The sequence below is a fragment of the Pan paniscus genome, chromosome 12 (assembly GCF_029289425.2).
Source record: "Pan paniscus chromosome 12, NHGRI_mPanPan1-v2.0_pri, whole genome shotgun sequence".
NCBI lineage: Eukaryota > Metazoa > Chordata > Mammalia > Primates > Hominidae > Pan > Pan paniscus.
The window spans coordinates 99,323,416-99,338,218 of NC_073261.2; positions in this window are offsets into that span (position 1 = coordinate 99,323,416).

Consider the following 14,803-nt stretch of genomic DNA (forward strand, 5'->3'; position numbering starts at 1 on the left):
GAAGTGGTTCTCATTGTAGGGGTTTTCTTTCTTGTATTTTATTCTTATTTTTAGAGCAGTTTTAGTTTTTTTGTTTTTGTTTTTGTTTTTTTAATTGATAGGAGAGTACAGGGAGTTCCCATATACCTTCTCTCCCTGGGCACACAATTTCCCTTACTGTTTTTTTTTCTTTTTTTTTTCGAGATGGAGTCTCACTCTGTCGCCCAGGCTGGAGTGCAGTGGCGTGATCTCAGCTCACTGCAACCTCCACCTCACGGGTTCAAGCGATTCTCCTGCCTCAGCCTCCCAAGTAGCTGGGATTACAGGCGTGTGCCACCACGCCTGGCTAATTTTTGTATTTTTATTAGAGACGGGGTTTCACCATGTTGGTCAGGCTGGTCTCAATCTCCTGAACTCGTGATCCTCCCACCTCAGCCTCCCAACGTGCTAGGATTACAGGCATGAGCCACCGGGCCTGGCCCTTTTTTCTTTTTTTTGACAGGGTTTCACTCTGTTGCTCAGGCTGGGGTACAGTGAAGTGATCATGGCTCACTGCAGCCTCAACCTCCTGGGCTCAGGTGATCTTCCCACCTCAGCTTCCTGAGTAGTGGGGATCACAGATGCAAGCCACCATGCCTGGCTAATTTTTAAATTTTTTGTGAAGATAGGAGTTCACCATGTTGCCTAGGCTGGTCTCAAACTTCTGGATTCAAGCGATCCCCTCACCTGTAGTCTGTTTTGAATTAATTTTGGTATATGGTGTGAGGTAGTCACCTAACTTCATTTTTTGGCAAGCATGTATCCAGTAGTCCCAAAACAATTTGTTGAAGGGACCATTTTTCCCCATTCAATGTCTTGGCACCCTCACTGAAAATCAGTAGACCGCACACAAAAAGGCTGCTTTCTGAACTTTCAATTCTATTCTATGGTAGAAAGGAAAAGGGGATGATAAGATTTATTTTGGAATATCAACATAACATGTTTCTCTTTGGTTAGTTGTTTACTTGGTATGTTTTTCTAACTTCTTTTTTTTTTGAGACAGAGTTTTCTCTCTTGTTGCTCAGGCTGGAGTGCAATGGCACGATCTTGGCTCACTGCAACCTCCACCTCCCAGGTTCAAGAGACTCTCCTGCCTCAGCCTCCCGAGTAACTGGGATTACAGGCATGCGCCACCATGCCCGACTAGTTTTGTACTTTTAGTAGAGACGGGGTTTCTCCATGTTGGTCAGGCTGGTCTCAAACTCTTGACCTTGTGATCTGCCCGCCTCGGCCTCCCAAAATGCTAGGATTACAGGCATGAGCCACCACCCCCGGCCCTGTTTTATTCCACTTTGTCCTTAAATTTAAATCTTGTGTCTTTTTTTTTTTTTTTTTTGAGACAGAGTCTCACACTGTTGCCCGGGCTGGTGTGCAATGACGCGATCTCGGCTCACTGCAACCTCTGCCTCAAACTTCTGGGCTCAAACTCCTGGGCTCAAGCCATCCCATGGCCTCAGCCTCCCAAAGTGCTGGGATTATAGGTGTGAGCTACTGCAACCAGCCAGGAAGTCCTTTCTCAGCTTAAAGCTCAGAAGTCATAAAATAAGTGATTTCTAAATTTCACTATATAAAAATTAAACATCAGACTAATTCTTTTAGTAGATAAAGAATTCGAACAAATCAGCAAGTAAAAGGCCTATAGTCAATAAAATAATAGGCAAAAATGTAGACAGTTCACAGAAAAGAAAATACAAATGTCTTTTAGTATATAAAAACTTTATCCTCTAGTAAGACAAGTGAAAAGCATACTACTGTGAGATATTCCTTTCACCTCTCAGAATGGCAAAGTTAAAAAAATTTTGATAATACACCGCTGACCAGGGTGTGGCAATGCATTTTTGGCAGTAGTGCAAATTGGTAAAATTGCATTGAGGTCATTTTGGCAGTAGCCATCAACATCCCAGTATTTTATTTTCTTTTATTTTTTTTGAGACAGAGTCTCACTCTGTCACCCAGGCTGGAGTGCAGTGGCACAATCTCAAATCACTGCAACTTCGGCCTCCCAAGTTCAAGCAATTCTTCTGCTGCAGCCTCCCAAGTAGCTGGGATTATAGGTGGGCACCACCACGCCCAGCGAATTTTTCTATTTTTAGTAGAGACAGGGTTTCACCATGTTGGCCAGGGTGGTCTTGAACTCCTGACCTCAGGTGATCCGCCTGCCTTGGCCTCCCAGAGTGCTGGGATTACAGGCATGAGCCACCACACCTGGCCCAATATCCCAGTACTTCAGATGCAGCAATTCTGTTTTTAGCATTTTTATGCCACAGATTTGCCCACACACAGGCACAAAGGTGTATATGGAAGGGTAATTATTACAAGGTTCTTTTTGTCCTAAAAAAAAAAATAACAAATTAGAAGTAAAATGACATGTCTGTCTCAGACTGTATTCTTGGTTGCAAGTGGCAGACGTGACTCTGGTTGGTGAGCTGAAAGTGACTTACTATAGAGACAGGTGTTGAGAGGGATGGAGCATGGACTTGATGCTAAACCTCAAGAAATAAAGCCATGAACCACATATAGAAATAGCCAGATGAAGAAAACACCCGGAATGTTGAGCTGCCACCAAGAACTCTAAGCTGCAATTTGGACTGCTGTCAAGAACTTGACTGTAGCCACAACTGTAACTCATGCCGGTGCCACCAATGTCCCTTCTGCAGCAGGAACTTGCTTTGTAGCCCCTACTGCTCTCAAGGCTATAGCTTGTGGTGCACCCTTGCCAGCAAAATGGATGCCCTGCCCACGGCCCATTTCCTCCTAGGGACCACTTCTGATTTGGAGACTGGCAAAGGTGCAACTGGACAGATCTGGGGAGCTTCAAAGGAGACTGGAGAGTGACTTTTTCTAAAAACATTAGAAGCATTCCAAAGGAGCTGGTGAGGCAAGAAACATGACGCATGTCCATCACACTGTCTATCAATAGGATATTGGCTAATACCTTGTGGCACATCCATGCATCAGAACCCCAGGCAGCCCTTGAACAGAATGAGATAGTTTTAAAAGTGATGATGTGTGAGAATCTCCAAGTTGGCCAATGTGTATTATATTCTACCATTGGTATTAAAAAGGGAGCTATACATATTTATATGGTTGTCCACATATACAAAACCCTAGAAGGATATGCAAGAATCTGATAATAATGGTTGTTTCTAGAGAAGAGAAAAGGGAGCCTAGAAGGGAAGGGAGACTTACTGGTGTGAATTCTATATATGCTGTGTATATGTATAATCTATGCAAAATTTTTTAAAATAAAATGTTTGTGGCCAGGCTTGGTGGTGGCTCACACCTGTAATCCTAGCACTTTGGGAGGCCAAGGTGGGTGGATCACCTGAGGTCAAGAGTTGGAGACCAGCCTGTCCAATATGGTGAAACCTCATCTCTACTAAAAATACAAAAATTAGCTGGGCATGGTGATGGGCGCCTGTAATCCCAGCTATTTGGGAGGCTGAGGCAGGTGAATCGCTTGAACCCAGTAGGCAGAGATTGCAGTGAGCCAAGATGGCACCATTCCACTTCAGCCTGAGCAACAAAGCAAAAAATCCTTCTCAAAAAAAAAAAAAAAAAAAAAAAAGTTTGCCATATGTCAGAATTGTGCTGTTAAACATTTGATAAATCGCATTCATTTTAGAATGTTTAGAAATAAAACAAATGAACAGTGAGTACTATCCACACTGTGATCAAAAGTGACAGCACAGATGCCATAGATGCTAATGATATCTCAGGATCACCAACCCCAGCTTCTGGGCTAAAGGTTGCCCTTCTCATGTCTACAATTGTGAAACAGCAGCCATCTGTCCCACAGAATCGGCCTGCCTGGCTAGCACTTCCTCATGAAGCCAGTTCAGATCTCTGAAGCTGTCAATGACAGCGAGGACACTGAGAACTGTTAACAAGAACAGCCAATCCATCCTGTCTCCTGCCCACTTCTCAAAGTCTGTGGGAGGGTTTCTGTGATTCCTAAACCGTGAGAAGTTGAGAAAGACTCGTGCAACACTTTTGGGCCAGTGGATCTCATAATAAAATAATTTTGTTTATTTGAGTGAGATAAGTTTCTTTAGCCGAGTTCTGGATCTACTAACCACAGCAATTTAATACTTGTTGAGTGAGCTTCAAAAACTTTCAGCTAAATCATTGAGGGTGCTTTCAGCAGCACAAACAGAACACCCAAGTAAAAGTGACTCAAACAGTGAGGACATTCGTTATTTCCCATAAAAGGCCTGGAAAAGAGAATTCCAGAGCTGCCTAATTCAGAAGTTCCACAATGTCAGAGTTCTGGCTCAGTCTCTCTGACTTTCTCGTGACTTTCCCTTCCCAGTGATAAGATGATCTCTGCTGTTCCCAGCACCATATCTTCACATGATGATCATTGAAGGCAGGATGCATAAGGAACTTTCCACACACTCTCTCTGTTTTTAATCAGGGAAGAAAATCTTTCCCAGAAGCCCCTGGAAGATTTCTCCTCTGCTCCAATTGGTCAGAACTGTGTTATAAGCCCACTCCCAAACTAATCACTAGCAAGGAGGAGAGGATTACCACTTGGCTTAATCGAAGCTCATCCTCAGTGCCTGGGGTTGCCTATTCATTGTTTATCTGAAATTCAGTTTTAATTGGGCATCCTGTATTTTTATTGCTAAATCTGGCCAACCCTATTGGGGGATGCACCTCCATCTTTTCAAGGCAGTTCCAGTTTACACAGCCCAGCATTTTCACATGAGCCTAAGGGTGGCTAGTGTCGTGTGTGTGTGTGTGTGTGTGTGTGTGTGTGTGTGTTTTGGAGGCAGTGGTTGGGGGTGGGGTTGGGAGGGAGGCAGTGGGGGGAGATCCAAGATCATAGTTTTATAATATTACAGAATAAAATAAAAATTCTCAGAGTCAGCTGGCTAAGATGAACAGGGACAACGTTTTTAAAACTAAGATGTGTGTAGGGCATGTTACCAGTTTACATTTGTGCCATCCAAAATTTTAAAAACCACCACCTAATAATGTTCTTTAGCTTGGCTGCAGCACTCAAAGGAGAGTGAAACACAGGCCAGCTGCTTCCTGAGACCCTGGAGTTATCTCTGTTTGGAAGACACTTAATTGAGTATGACTGCCTTTTCAAAGACCCCTTGGGATTGAAGATCAAGGTGCTGTAGAAATGATCAGGGGGAAAGAGAATGTTTCCTATGGGAGTCAATGCTATTTCAACACTATTTTTATGAGTTTCTATAAGGGGGTGATTACGATGTAGGTAATGAAAAGGCATTTTTGGGTGCTGATTATATGTGTGAATACTGGGATGCTACTCATAGACATACAGAAACCCGCAACTCTTTTGCCAGCTTGCTAGCTTACCACTGTCAGTGGGCTGCCCCAGCTCTCACAGCCCCCGTGTAAAACCACTTGTCTGTCAGACTGTGTGAACTCTGTTTCATCACAGCCCAAGTAGCACTGGCAATTCTGGCAGCCGGACTGGAAACCATGTGGCAATCCTTTTAAGTGTGTCTCCCTTGGAACAGAAAAATCCAATGGCTTTCATGGAGACAATTATTGGGAACATGACTGGTAAACACCTATATTTTCTGTCAGAGAACCTGGCCCCAGAGATAAACTTATATGCATTCATGAGAAAGTAGTATTCGTTTGCTAAACTACATTTATGTTGTAGACTTGATTAAAGAAGAGCTTGTGTAAGTAAACACAAAAGACTGAATATGCATTTATCTGTTCCCTCCCAAATCCCCACTGTAATAACAGTAAAGAAATAAAAGGACCATAAACTCACAGGGTTAAAGAGAAGGGAAAAATATGACAGAAGTCAAAATATGTCAACACAATTTTGGAAAATGAAAGCATATGGGCTGTCTTAGTCTGTTTTGTATTACTATAACAGAATACCAGTGACTGCGTGATTTATCAAAAGAAGAAATTTATTTGGCTTGTGGTTCTGGAGGCTGGGAAGTCCAAGATTGAGGGGCCACCTCTGGTAAAGGCCTTCTCTTTTTTTGGCTTTGTCATTCCTCTGGTGGAAGGCAGAAGGGCAGGAGAGTCTGTGGTTGCATGTTTGTGCGTGGTTGGGGAGGGAGAGGAGGAGCCAAGAGAGGGCTGAACTCGTTGATCTCATTTTTTTTTTTTTTTTTTTTTTGAGACAGAGTCTCACCCTGTCACCCAGGCTGGAATGCTGTGGTGCGATATCGGCTCACTGCAACCTCTGCCTCCCAGGCTCAAGCAATTCTTGTGCCTCAGCCTCCTGAGTAGCTGGGATTACAGGCGTGCACCATCACACCTGGCTAATTTTGTACTTTTAGTAGAGACGAGGTTTTTCCATGTTGGCCAGGCTGGTCTCAAACTCCTGATCTCAGGTGATCCTCCATGACCTCGGCCTCCCAAAGTGCTGGGATTACAGGCATGAGCCACCACACCCAGCCCTGAACTCACTTTTATAACAAATCCACTCTTGAGATAATGAACCCACTCCCATGATAGTGACATTAATCTATTCATGAGGGCAGACCATCATGACCTAATCATCTTTTAAATGTCTACCTTTCTCTCAAGAATGTTCACCTTTTCTCCTTGGAGAATGATTATAATAGCAGCTTTAAAGTCTTTGGTAATCCCAACATTGGGGCTGGCATCTGTTGATTGTCTTTCCCCTTGAGAACTGATAGAACTGATCAGATTTTCCTGGTTCTTTATATTCTGAATATTTTGTTCTGAGGCTCTGAGTTCTGTTATATCTTCTGGATATTGTTGATTTTCTTTTTTTCTTTTCTTTTTCTTTCTTTTTTTTTGTTTTCTGTTTTTTTTTTTCTTACACAGGGTCTAGCTCTGTTGTCAGAGCTAGAGAGCAGTGGCAAGATCTTGGCTCACTGCAACCTCTGCCTCCTTGACTACAAAAGTTCTCCCTCCTCAGCCTCCTGAGTAGCTGGGACCACAGGTGCAAGCCACCATGCCTGGCTAATTTTTTTTATTTTTTATGTTTTGGTAGAGATGGAGGTCTCACTTTGTTGCCCAAGCTGGTCTCTAACTCCTGGGCCTAAGCCATCCACCCACATTGGTGTCCCAAAATGTTGGGATTACAGGCGTGAGCCACAGCGATGAGCTGGTTAATGTTGATTTTCGTTTGTTTCTTTGTTTTAACAGGCCACCCACTCAGCGAGATTCAGACCACAAGTTCTGTCTCATCTTCTATGGATTCCCACATCAGTCAGTTCAGTTTTGGAAGACTTTGCTCTGCTGTTTGGGTCTGTTCCTTCATGTACCACTCAGGGGTTGGTCTGGGACTTGGATGTTGATTTATATTTACATTTTTAGTTTCATTCTCAGAGCCTTTGCTATGCATCTTTGGGCGTGTTCTGCACATGCATAGTTTAGGGGTGAACCTTGGAACTTAGATTAGTTTTTACACAGAATTTGAGATATTCTTCTCCAGCTGTCTCGTCTCAGGGATTTCCACATCACAAATAAACAAATGAATAGAATAACATTTCAAATAATACCCAAAAGGTTTTGGGGAGAGGGAGAGAGAACTGAACTAAATGTTTTGAAGACTTATATGGAAGAATAAGTCTGAGAATAGATGGACACATATTATAGAAGAATAGTGAGGTGGTCTTTGCCTTACTATATGGTAGAACAGATAGATGAGTAGCACACGGGAAAGTCCAGAAACAGATGTAAACATGGAGAGAGAATGAGTATCTGACAAGGTAGCACTTAAATTCATGCCAAGGCTGGAAACAAAGCAAATAGATAAACAAAATAATGCTTAATGGGAAAAATATATGTATTTTTTTGAGGGTCTCATTCTGTCACCCAGACTGGAGTGCAAGGGCGTGATCTCGGCTCACTGCAACCTCTGCCTCCTGAGTTCAAATGATTCTCCTGCTTCAGCCTCTGGAGAGCTGGGATTACACGTGCCCACCACCATGCCTGGTTAATTTTTGTATTTTTAGTAGGGACAGGGTTTCACCATGTTGGTCAGGCTGTTCTCGAAGTCCTGACCTCAGGTGATCCGTCTACCTTGGCCTCCCAAAGTGTTGAGATTATAGGCATTAGCCACCATGCTCGGCCACTGTGCTGGTCTTGAAACATCTTTTGAAGACAGGGATCTTTGTGACAGGAGAGGTATATTACTCTTTAAAGGTCGGGGGCATGCATGAAGCTCCACACTTGTGGAGATGAGGTTGCCACGAGCTCTTTCTTTTCGCAAGGCTGGACCGGACAAGCAGTTGCAACAATTCAAAGTTCCTAGGACACATAGGGACAAGTTTTTAGCACCATTAGAAGTCAGTGTCAGGCCGGGCATGGTGGCTCATGCCTGTAATCCCAGCACTTTGGGAGGCTGAGGTGGGCAGATCATCTGAGGTCAGGAGTCTGAGACCAGCCTGGTCAGCGTAGTGAAATCTCATCTCTACTGGAAATATACAGATTAGCTGGGCATGGTGGAACATGCCTGTAATCCCAGCTACTTGGGAGGCTGAGGCAGGAGAATTGCTTGAACCTGGGAGGTGGAGGTTGCTGTGAGCTGAGATCACACCTCTGCACTCCAGACTGGGCGAAAGAGCAAGACTCTGTCTCAAAAAAAAAAAAAAAAAAAAAAAAGTCAGTGTCCCACAGGATGACTTCCTGACAGAAGCCTGTTCTTGAGGCAAAGACAGTTGGCTCTTCCAAGTAGGAAAAATGGTTCTTGGGGAGTGGCCATCAGATGTGGCCAAGTTCATGTCTGCCCACTAGCGTCTTTAGGTTCTTTCAGGCATCATGGAAAACTAGAAATGCATCTGCAGATTGGTCCAGGGGGTACAAAAGACAAATCAGAGAGTTAACTGTGGTTGGTCTAAAGGTCTTGTTTTGATTTTGCAAGCCACGTATTTGGGATTCCTTCATTGATCATGTGGTGTCACTTGCTTGGTCAGAACATGTTTTGAGTGATAGAAAGGATACTAAATTCTGATGCTGGAAATGTTTAGTGAGAGCATTTTTCTTTCACCTCCATTCCCTTCTGTGCCTCGCAGTTCATCCACCATGTTCATACATTTTGCATGAGACAAACTCATTGTCTGTGTTGCCAGGAAGATTCCCATTAGCAAAATATTTGGGAAATGTGTCGTAACATCCTGAATGAGGGTTGCCAAACAACCATTGCGCCCGATTATTTTTTCTGGCACTTTAGATACTTTTTTTTTTTTTTGAGACAGAGTATCACTGTCGCCCAGGCTGGAGTGCACTGGTGTGATCTCGGCTCACTGCAACCTCCATTTCCCGGGTTCAAGTGATTCTCCTGCCTCAGCCTCCCAAGTAGCTGGGATTACAGGCACCTGCCACCATGCCTGGTTAAATTTTATATTTTTAATAGAGATGGGGTTTCACCATGTTGGGCAGGCTGGTCTTGAATGCCTGACCTCGGGTCATTCACCTGCCTGGGCCTCCCAAAGGGCTGGGATTATAGGGGTGAGCCACGAAGCCCAGCCTAGATACTCTTTAATCACCTTTCCAATGTAAAAAAAAAATTCTCTTCAAATTAGTTTTTCTCCAAAATTGACAGTCATGCCAGGATATGGACACACACAAAATATTGCTGCAATTGAACATACAAGGACTCAGTAGCCATAAGGGTGCATTTCAAAACTTTTGGATACTTTTTAAAAACAGTACTCTGTTTTTTTAGCTACTTTGCCTCTTTTCATATGTAATGTTCCTTTGTGCATAACTATCTTTGTTGGTTCAGCTTCTCAAACTGAGCAGTGGTTAATTGTGGGTCTTTCAAGCTGTCCAGATTGACATTTGATGTCATATCCAACATTCAAATAAGAATCCTTGTACTGACTGGGTAAAGTGGCTCATGCCTGTAATCCCAGCACTTTGTGAGGTCGAGGTGGGAGGTTTGCTTGAGCCCAGGAGTTTGAGACCTGCCTGGACAACATAGTGAGACCTCATCTCTACTAGAAATTAAACAAAAAAATTATCCAGGCTAGGACAGAAGAGGTCAAGGCTGCAGTGAACCATGATTACACCACTACACTCCAGCCTGGGTGACAGAGCGAGATTCTGTCTCGAAAAAACAAAAACGAAACAAAACAAAACAAAGAAAAAAGAAAAAAATGAAACCAAAAAAAGAATTCCTGTATATTGATCACACTCTTACCAGCTGTAATTCATTCTTCTATGACTTAGGGCAACAGAAACAAATCTGAAGGTGTTCCCCTTTTGGCAGTTTGTGAGTTCCCTGCCCCCTGCCCCAAATCAGACAAAGACATCACAAGAAAAGAAATCTACAGAACATCATCCCCTATGAATACAGTGCAAAAATATTCAAAAATATTAGTAAACAAAAACTAGCAGCTTGGCTGAACACAGGTTCTAAAAACAAACAAAACAAAACAAAAAACAACAAAAAAACACTAGCAGCACACAAAAAGGGTTTTACACCATGACTGAGTGGGATTTATCCCAGGATTGCAACTGTGGTTCAGCATATGAAAATCAATTAATGTGCTATGCCACATTAATGAAATGAAGGGGTGAAACCATATGATCATCTTAATAGATGCAGATAAAGCATTTTACAAAATCCAACACCCTTTCATGATAAAAACACTCAACAAACTAAGAATAGAAGGGACATTCCTCAACCTGATGAAAGGCACTTATGAAAAACTCACAGTTAATACTATTATAATTAATGATGAAAGACTGAAGTTTTCTGCCTAAGATCAGGAATAAAACAAAGATGCCTATTGCTGTCACTTTTATTCAACCTTGTACTGGCAGTTCTAGCCAGAACAATTAGGCAAGAAAAATATATATAGAAGTCATCCAAATTGGAAAGGAAGAAGTAAAACCACCTGCATTTGCATACAACATGATTTTGTATATAGAAAATCCCAAAGAATACACCAAAAATACTATTAGAACTAAGAAACAGGCCGGGCAGGTAGCTCACACCTGTAATCCCAGAACTTTGAGAGGTGGAGATGGGTGGATAACTTGAGATCAAGAGTTTGAGACCAGCCTGGGCAACAGGCAAGACTCCATTTCTACAAAAAAAATTTGAAAATTAGCTGGGGATAGTGACACACACCTGTAATCCCAGCTACTCTGGAGGCTGAGATGGGAGGATTGCTTGAGCCCAGGAGGTGGAGGCTGCAGTGAGCTGAGATCACACTATTGCATTCCAACCTGGGTGACAGAGGGATACCCTCTCTCAAAAAACAAAAAAAGAAGAAAAAAATTTGTAATACAGTTACTTATATAGCATATTTTTGTCTTAAAATTACGTCAGGAAGTTTTTATTTCTATATTATTCCAATAAAAACAGATGCATGAGAAGAAGCACCCCCTTTTCTCCTGTTCTTCTTTGCTGGATCAAGTCATATCTTCACATATTGTCTGGAATTGCTACAGCTATTTTGAAACCCAAAGTGAAAGCATCATCAACCTGCTGAGGATAGCAAGGCAGAAAGACAAACTCATCGGTGGACCTGGATCTGTGACGACTTCATCAAGGCTCTGAGCCAATCGTGGACCACCTGGCCTCCAGACATCATCTTATGTGAAATGATGGCTGTCCTTATTGTGTAAGCTATTTGGTTTGAGTATGTTCTGCCTAGCAGCTAGAAGCGTCCAACTGATGCCAATGCTTCTGGTAAAAGTTGCGATTAAAGCAGATAACGGTGTTAGCTGACATGCTGATAAAATCGGAATCAGTACATAGCCAAGTCACGGATCTGGTGGAAAGTATTCAAATAGATCAATGCATGCTTGGTGATGCTGGTGCCTGTCATCATAAACATCCATCCAGGCCATCATGATCACCTCCGAATGGTACAGGACTAAAGTCCAACTCAGGATCTACACACCCTGCTTATAATAATGCCCTAACTTCCTTTGAAGATGAAACGCATTTCTCTGTGTTCTTTGAACTATTGTACAGAAAAACTTCCCCAGGAAACTCTTTGAACTCATATTTGTTTGTTTCTCATTAAACAAAACAACAAAAAAAAATTGGCTGGGTGCGGTTGTTCATGCCTGTAATCTCAGCACTTTGGGCAGCTGAGGTGGGCGGATTGCTGAGCCCAGGAGTTCAAGGCCAGCCTGGGCAACATGATGAAACACTGTTTCTACTAAAAAATACAAAAATTAGCCGCGTGTGGTGGCATGTGCCTGTAGTCCCAGGTACAGGAGGGAGGCTACAGGAGGCTGAGGTGAGAGGATCACTTGAGCCCAGGAGCCAGAGGTTGCAGTGAGCCGCGATCACACCACTGTACTCCAGCCTGTGCAACAGAGTGAGACTGTCTCATAAAGATAAAAAATTTAAAAACTGGCCAGGCATGGTGGCTCATGTCTGTAATCCTACCACTTTGGAAGGCTGATGTGGGCAGATCGCCTGAGGTCAGGAGTTTGAGACCAGCCTGGCCAACGTGGTGAACCCCTCTCTCTACTAAAAATACAAAAATTAGCCGGGCATGGTGGTGCATGCCTGTAGTCCCAGCTACTCAAGAGGCTGAGTCAGGAGAATCGCTTGAACCTGAGACGCAGAGGTTGCAGTGAGCCGAGATTGCATCACTGCACTCCAGCCTGGGTGACAGGATGAGACTCTGTCTCAAAAAAAAAAAAAAAAAAAAAATTAAAAATCTAAAAAAAATTATACATTTCATATAGTTTACAAGTCAAATAACCTAAAAAGGCATACACTTGAAAGATTCACTCTCTTGGTGGTGTGTGGCGCCTGTAGTCCCAGCTACTTGGGAGGCTGAGACAGAAGGACTGCTTGAGCCCAGGAGTTCAAGGCTGCAGTGAGCTGTGATAATGCCACTACACTCTAGCCTGGGCAACATAGTAAGACCCCATCTCAAAAAAAAAAAAAACAAGACTCACTTTCACCTTATCCCCCATCTGCTCCAGTTTCCACTAGAACAAGTAACTGCTTTTTATTGTTTTTTTTGTGTGTGTGTGTATCTTATGCAAATAAAACAGAAATGACGTATGATCTGGTAGCATAAAATACACACTGCTTTGTACTTTTCTTCTTATCCATTTAAAATCTCTTTTCACATTACTGTCACAGCAAAATATGAGAAAGAACTGTTTCCCATAGAGCATGTTGTCAAACTTTGAGTTTTTATCCATATGATAGGTGAGATGGTTTTTTTTTTTTTTTTTTTAGAAGGAGTCTCACTCTGTTGCCCAGGCTGGAGTGCAGTGGCGTGATCACGACTCACTGCAACCTCCACCTCCCAGGTTCAAGTGATTCTCCTGCCTCAGCCTCCCAAGTAGCTGGGGCTGCAGGCGCGCGCCACTGTGCCCAGCTAATTTTTGTATTTTTAGTAAAGACAGGGTTTCATCGTGGTCGCCAGGCTGGTCTTGAACTCCTGACCTCAAGTGATCCACCCGTCTCAGCCTCCAAATGTGCTGAGAATTACAGGTGTGAGCCACTGCGCCTGGCTATGAGACGGTATTTCAGTGTAGCTTTAATCTACACTTCCCTTTATTATTAATGTGCTGGCCTCTCTCCTTGTGTTGCTAACTGGCCATTTGTATTCCCTTCCTGAGATCTGTCTGTTTATATTCTTTCTCCATTTTTCTATGGGGTTTTGGTCTTTTTCTTAATGATTTCTAGGAGCTCTTTAAATATTAGGGAGATTATCCCTATGTTTACGACCTGAGCTCAAATACTGTTGTCCAGTCTGACACTTGCCTTTTGATTATGCTGATAGTGATTTTTGCCTTGCTGATTTTCTTCACACTATTTTTAGGTTTAGAAGTAGAACAGGGAGGGCTGGGTGTGGTGGCTCACGCCTGTAGTCACAACACTTTTGGAGGCCAAGGCGGGTGGATCACCTGAGGTCGGGAGTTCAAGACCAGCCTGACCAACATGGAGAAACCCCGTCTCTATTAAAAACACAAAATTAGTCGGGCGTGGGGGCACACGCTTGTAATCCCAGCTACCTGGGACGCTGAGGCAGGAGAATCCCTTGAACCCGGAAGGCGGACGTTTCAGTGAGCTGAGATCGCACCATTGCACTCCAGCCTGGGCAACAAGAGCGAAACTCTATCTCAAAACAAAGACAAACAAAAAAAAGAAGTAGAACGGGGAGAAGGAGCCAGGAAGAAGACTGAGTTGATTAGGAAACCTAGAGAAGTGTTTCAAGAAGGATGGAGCTGGGAGTAATGCCAGAGGCCAAAGTGGAAGGATTGCTTGAGGCCAGGAGTGAGCTGCCAGGCTGTACTGAGCTATGATCACACCACTGCACTCCAGCCTGGGCGACAGAGTGAGGTCCTGTCTCTCAAAAGAAAAAAAAAAAAAGGAAAGAAGAGAAAAGATGGAGTAGTCAAATCAAATGATGCCCAAAACACAAAAACATAGTGACACAAGACCACAGAAATCGACATCAGCTTTGGCAAAAGGGAGGCCACCAATAACCTTACCAGTGCTGTTGTAGGAGTGAGCTGGAGATGGGCTCTTGATTGGAGTGCGTGAGTGAGGAGAGACAATGGAGACAGCAACAATAGAGAGCACTTAAATTTTTTTGCTATGCAGCAGGCCAGGGAAATGTGGTGGTAGTTAAGATGGGTAAGCGGGGTCAGGAGTTTGTTTAATGGGAGATACCATGCTAGAGAGTGTTTGCATGCTAATATACGTGAGAGAAATGATCCACTGGAGGGCGAGAAGCTGAGGATACAGAAGGCAGAGGGAATAATTTTAGGAGTGAGGACCTTTGGAAGAGCAAGAGGGCGTGGGATTCTGGCCCCAGAAAAGAACAGGCCTCTGGTGGGAAGGGGTGCATCACGCATGGTGAGCCTGGAC